We start from the raw sequence: 6,174 nt of genomic DNA, 5'->3' as shown, positions 1-6,174 counted from the left end.
TAAAGCCTAATAAACCCTGGTTTCTTTATTATTAAATTTTAAGAGTTCTTTGTACATTCTAAATGTAAGTTATTTGCGATATATTTGTCTTGCAAATGTTTTATCATAGTTTGTGGATTGTTTTTTGTTTTTTGGGGAAAAATAAATTGGCTTTGGTAAAGGATATGGGAAATGAGGGGTTCCCCAGTCATAGAAGGGTACCTCATGAATGGTCTGTGGACTGGGACTGAGTCTCTGGTGGGTCCCTAAATTTTCTTTACAGTTGTCTCCCCCACAGACTCTGGGGCAACTGCAGGAGGTGGGAGACTGGGAGGAGATACAGTAGTTGTTCACTTGGTCAGGATATCAGAGGACTCGACACCAGCTTCCTATTGCTGGTCTCAATCTTCTACACAATCATGACCTTGGTATGGGTGAAGGAGCGGGAGCTGGAATCCCTGCTAGAGTTGAACTTGAGTTGGAAGGAGCTGAGGCCACAGCTGAATCCAGGACTTGAAAGGTTCCTGCAGACCTAGTTCAGTCATCCTGTGTAGCCACTGATGTTCTTTGTATGAATACTTATGTTCTGCATCTGAGATTCCAGCTGACTCTCCAGGCCCTCTAGCAGCTTGGGGTAAGTGGAGTTCTCTATGTCCAGGGATAGCTTGACTTTCTTGAGCTCCTGGTATTTGATGCTGTGCCAGGTCTTGCTTAGCTCGCTGCAGGTTGAACTCCAACTCAGTCAGCTTGGCCTTGGTGTCCTCAATGGCTAGCTCCTCAGGCTTCTCAGTATTAATGATGGTGTCCCTCTGATCTTTGAGGGTCCCAATCTTTACCTGGAGGTGGCTATGTTGCCTTTTATGTAGGAGATCTCGGTTTTCCTGCAGTGTACTTCGCAGCCAGTGTATGCAACTCCTCATACTTGATCTGGTGCATGCTCTCGGCCTTGACCTGACTTGGATTGGCAATCTCCTAGTACCGGGCACATACTTGTGCCATGCTGTGGTCCATGTTCGGGGAGTGGCTATTGTCCAGGGATAGCACCATGGATAGGTTGCAGATCTGGGACTGCATCTCATAGATTTCCTCTTCATATAACTGCCTGAGGAAGTTGATCTCCTCAGTCAGTCCTTCCTGCTGGGACTCCCACTCTACCTTATTCAGCTAAGCTCCGTTCACATCCTTCCTGATGACAGATTCATTCTCCATATCTCTGTAAGTTTTTTGTTCTCCTCCTTGCACTCACTCTTGAAGCCCTCCAGCCCTTTCCATGTTGCTGAGCTCCTCCTCCTCCAGCTTCAGCTTCTGCCCCAGTGACTGCTGCTGCCACGGAAGTTTGTAAATGTAGCCTCAAACATGTTGACCCTGCTGCTGCAAGCTGTCTTCTGCTATTCACAGAAGCAGCACTTGGTGCTGCAGAAGGTTCCACTTGGCCTCTACTGTCTTGTTCTGCTGCTCTAGGAACACACCTTGTCGATGAAGGAGATGAACATGTTGAGGGTCATGATCTCCTTCTCCTGAGTGTGCATGACCTGGTTGTTGGGGGCCCACCTCCAGCTCGAGGGTGTTCAGCAGACTCCAGTTCACTCTGACTGCTGTAATGCATTCCATTCCCCATTCCACCAGCCCTGCATAGTAGTAAACCAGACCTATGCCAAGGCTCAGGCAGAAGTTTCTGCAGTGGCCAACCTGGGAAAAGCTGGAGGAACTGATGCGGGCATCGGACTTACGTGCAAAAAACTCCCGAAGGCCTGAGGGCTAGAATATTGACAAATCTGTTAGTAATGTTAAAAGTGGATATGTTGTAGGACTTCGGATTAATGCTGAAGGACATGGTGAATGTTGGACTATAGGAGGGTTAAAGACAAGGCTTAGCTGAACAGCTGCTTCTAGGTCGTGGGTCATTTTTTAATTCTCTTAAGAATATATTCTACAAAGTAGAAGTTTGGATTTTAATAAATACCAACTTACAGATTTACCCTTCATGGATGGTACTTTTGATGTAGGTAAGAACTCATCACCAAACCCAAGGTCTCCTAGACTTTCACGTATTTTCTTTTTCAAAGTTTTGTATTATGCTCTACATTTAGGTTATGGTCCATTCTGAGTTAAATTTTGTGGAAGGTCTAAAAAATCTATCTTGGTTCATTATTCAGAATATTGTTATACAATTATACTGTTTGATAAGATCCCTTCTCTTCTGAATAACCTTTGCACTCTTGTCAAATTAGCTGAATATTTTGTTAAGGGATATAGTAATAAATCATGCAGACACTTATACATAAGACACCCTAGGTACATTTTTAATGAGTCTTAGATCTTGAGTCAAAGAGTTTTAGGTTCCAAGACCAGTGTATTCTTCCATTTTTAATGACAGAAAAGAATAGATCTCATATCTTTTTCAAATTCTTGATACTTTATAGTTTCTCATCTTTTTCTCTACCCTGTTCATGTAATTCCTATTTGTCTTCCTTGTTTATTTAAATGCAATAGCTAATCTCTAACTTTTTTTGCTTTATCATCACTTGTAATCTATGTCAATAATATGGGATTCCTCTAGACACACATCTAAATTGTATCTTTGACACTACTCATCAGTTGAGAATTTTCTATTTGTTTCAGATTTTCTTCACTATGAATTGCTTTCTTAAGGATAAAGAATAAATCTCTTCTTTATGCACTTACAAGCGTTCCTAAATATAAAAATGTATTAAACAATGGAAATACACTTTTGGGTGAGTTTTGGCCTAAAAATATTCAGTTAATACTAGGCTGATTATCAGTTAATACTAGGCTGATTATCATTTTTTATATTGTGTTCAATTTCCCTATCTGTAAAATCACTGTAGTTATTTGTGGCACTTCAGGGTTTAATGCTGAATATAAGAAAAAAAACCATAAATGGGAAAGGTGGCTTTTGGTAAAGAATAGGTATGTAATGGTAGGAAAAGAATTATCAACAATAATAATAATAATGATAATAATAATTAATAATTTATTATAATTATTAAACCATTATTTAGTATTTATTATGCAGCAGACTGTTTAGATACAGTTTTAATAATGACATTGTAACAATTCACATAGTTACCTCAAGGATGTTTGATGGATGGACCAAAGGATGCAGTGTAGGTCAACAGGTTTACAAAAGATACTCATCATGAAGATAACTACATAAAATAGCAAAGTAGTTTCTCACAGTGGTTTCCAGGTGACAATAAAAGTATTCTGACTTGGATTAAGAATTCATTAGTACTTTGACTCTGTTTGACATTATCAAAGGATTCTTTAGTTTTAATACAGTGTTCTATGCTTTCAACCTCTGCCAGCATTCTTACCAGGAACCAGTAGCTACTATGAACTCTACCTTACCCTGAGTGAGAATTATAAGAACTGATGATACAAAAATCTAGTTATACCATTGTTATACTCTGTAGTCCCAGGCGGAGGACCTTTCATTTTTGCTTTTACTTCTGCATTTTTCAAAGCACTCACAACAGCATTTTCCCCCACTTAGACTGCGAAAATATGCTAAACATTTTTAACAAAACAATATTTAGGTTCCACACATTTGAGAAAATTCACACATCCTGAAAAGAAAATGGTGCATGTTACTGTCTATTTAGGATTTTGAAGCATAGAAAAATGAAAAATATGCAACAAAAATATAAAAATCACAATGATAAATCACAGGTACTCTGCATTAATAACAGGAAATTGAACATTTTCTGAATATTTATTATTTCAATTCCCTGCACATGTAGAGTATACATAAAATAATTCAAAATTTGGAACTGGGAAGCTCTCTACTCTATGTTGAGTTGCTTATTGTATTGATCATTTACTTTCTCTTTTTTGTAAATGGGGAAATATCAATAATGAAGTATTCTTAAAATTATGTGAGGTAACATAATGCAAAATGCACATCTCGAGCTATACCTGTGAATATAATAGGGATGCTTTGTCTGAAGCAAGTGGGTCTCCCAGAAGGCCAGTGGCATAAGAATCTTCATAACTAAATATCATGCTGTACGAAAAGAAAAATCTGGTCTATTAATAATGCCTGAGCCAGTGGAACATAAAATGATGTTAAATTTCCCTCGAAAATAAATCTATCTCCAGCCTTCATCTTCTAATGTATAGAAAATGAAATGCCAGAGTCACCAGAAGACTTCTAGGCTCTATTCTAATGAGATATTCTGAAATAGAACCTTATTTTTCACAATCTTTCTGTCTATGCCCATTCAAGCTAAATTTTGAGACCAGAGTTTGACAGAATAATCATTAATTCCTATAGACAAAAAGGTCTTAAGTGAAAAGTAAGAAAATCCATTTCTTACTGAAAGTTCTGTAAAATATTGCCAAAATCTTTAGTAATGTTTAGACACCAATCTGGTTGAGCATAACAAGAGAGAAAGATAAGTATTTTTATGTTTGTATCAAGGATATCTATCATCAGACTGTAGATAGGAATTCCCCCAATATCTTTCTTTTAAACAAAGCTGCATTTATTTATAGTTATGTTGAAACCTACACAAAATTTCAGATATCTTGTTCCATACACAGTTGACTCCATTGCTCTCGGCCTGAGGTGAGGCAGAATCATGGAGGAAGGGTGTAGAGGATAAAAGCAGCATTAGACCATGACAATCAGGAATCAAAGGGGAACTCTGCTCAGAGGGACAAAATATAAACGTCAAAGTTACACCCCTGGTGACCTATCCTTCTCCAGTCTCACCCTACCTGCCTATAGTTACCACCCAGTTTATCCACATCAGTGGATTAATCCACTGATTAGGTTAAGACTCTCATAACCCAATCATTTTACCTCTGAAAATTCTTTCATTGTCTCACACATGAGCTTCTGAGGGACACCTCATATCTGAACCATAAAGTTGACTATATCTCTTCCTAAAATGGAACATGAGTTTGTTTCTTTGCCTAGTATACAGCTCCAGAGAAAATGAGTTATTTAGAAGCATCCATTTTGAAAATTAAACAAATCAAAAGCTTTCCCAAAGAACTCCCTAAAGAAACATTGTGACTCTGGCAAAGACTGACCCAGCAGAAGAGTATTAGAGAGGACACAAAAAGTTGCTGGCAGGAAGATACAAATCCCACAGTCACCATTAAGCAAACCAGATTGGAAGATGCCAACAGGTCATCCTCTGAGGATCTTGCAACAACTCCTATAATGGAAATGGTGGCTCAGCCCTCAGAGTTCATTCTATCCTATTTTTTAGTGTGTCTTTATGTATTGCAGAAGATGAAAAGCTACAATTTATAATTTTCATTCACCTTTGCAACTCGTTTACCCCACCAGTTATATCTGTACAGGATAGTGAAGGTGAAAGTAGGGTACAGTTCAAACTTCTGCATGCTCTTTGATTTATATTGATATGCACAATTGCAGAAGCCATTGCTTTTCTATTATTATTAAAATTAGTAAAATATTCAGTCACTAACTTTCTTTCCTCTTGAGGAGAAAGAACATCTACTTGCTAACGCTACATATTTTCTCAAACCTGAACTGCTTCCTGAATGTGATAGGTTTCTAATGTTGTAATATCTGGTTAAAGCCATGTAAATGCCAATATCTCAGTGTTAGATAAACTAGTATATCTTTTTTGTCTCCCCTTTCCCCTACTTTCAGGCCGACTTGAGGTGAACAGCTTTTACTCTACCATATTCTTCCACATTTATGTTTCTGTCTTGCCATAAGCCTAAAAGCAATGAAGTCAGTTGACCATGGTCTGGAACTTCTAAAATCATGAACCAAAATAAATCCTTCTCTTAAGTTGCTCTTCTCAAGTATTTTGTCACAATAATGGAGAACTGAGTAATACACCTGCTGAAGACAAGATTTTGGTAAACTGATGTCTACCCCAATAAAGTACCATGGTAAAAATAAGAAATATAAAGTTATGCCCATAAACTGTAACTATATTGAAGATTTTGAATATAAAATGAACAATTTCAGGGCATAGTTAAGTTTAGGATTATCAGAAGAACAATTGCAAGACTTGAGGAAGCTCCTTTGACAACCCAAATTATTACCTCTGTGCCTCATGTTAGTGGTCAGAATAACTTAGATTTGCACTATTTTTTTTAATCTGAGAATCTGGACTTTGTTTAAGAAAATGAGATTTTAAATGCTGATATTAGGACATATTTGGATAATTCCTAATTCCTTGA

General features: G+C 37.6%; 1 pseudogene; it reads right to left on the bottom strand.

The window, feature by feature from the left end:
* Positions 1-520: 520 nt before the first annotated feature.
* Positions 521-1,188, bottom strand: LOC124983796 (keratin, type II cytoskeletal 8-like; annotated as a pseudogene).
* Positions 1,189-6,174: the final 4,986 nt, after the last annotated feature.

This window comes from Sciurus carolinensis, chromosome 4 (genome assembly GCF_902686445.1).
Source record: "Sciurus carolinensis chromosome 4, mSciCar1.2, whole genome shotgun sequence".
Lineage (NCBI taxonomy): Eukaryota > Metazoa > Chordata > Mammalia > Rodentia > Sciuridae > Sciurus > Sciurus carolinensis.
The sequence above is the reverse complement of the archived record's forward strand: the minus strand, read 5'-3'. Positions and strand labels throughout refer to the sequence as shown.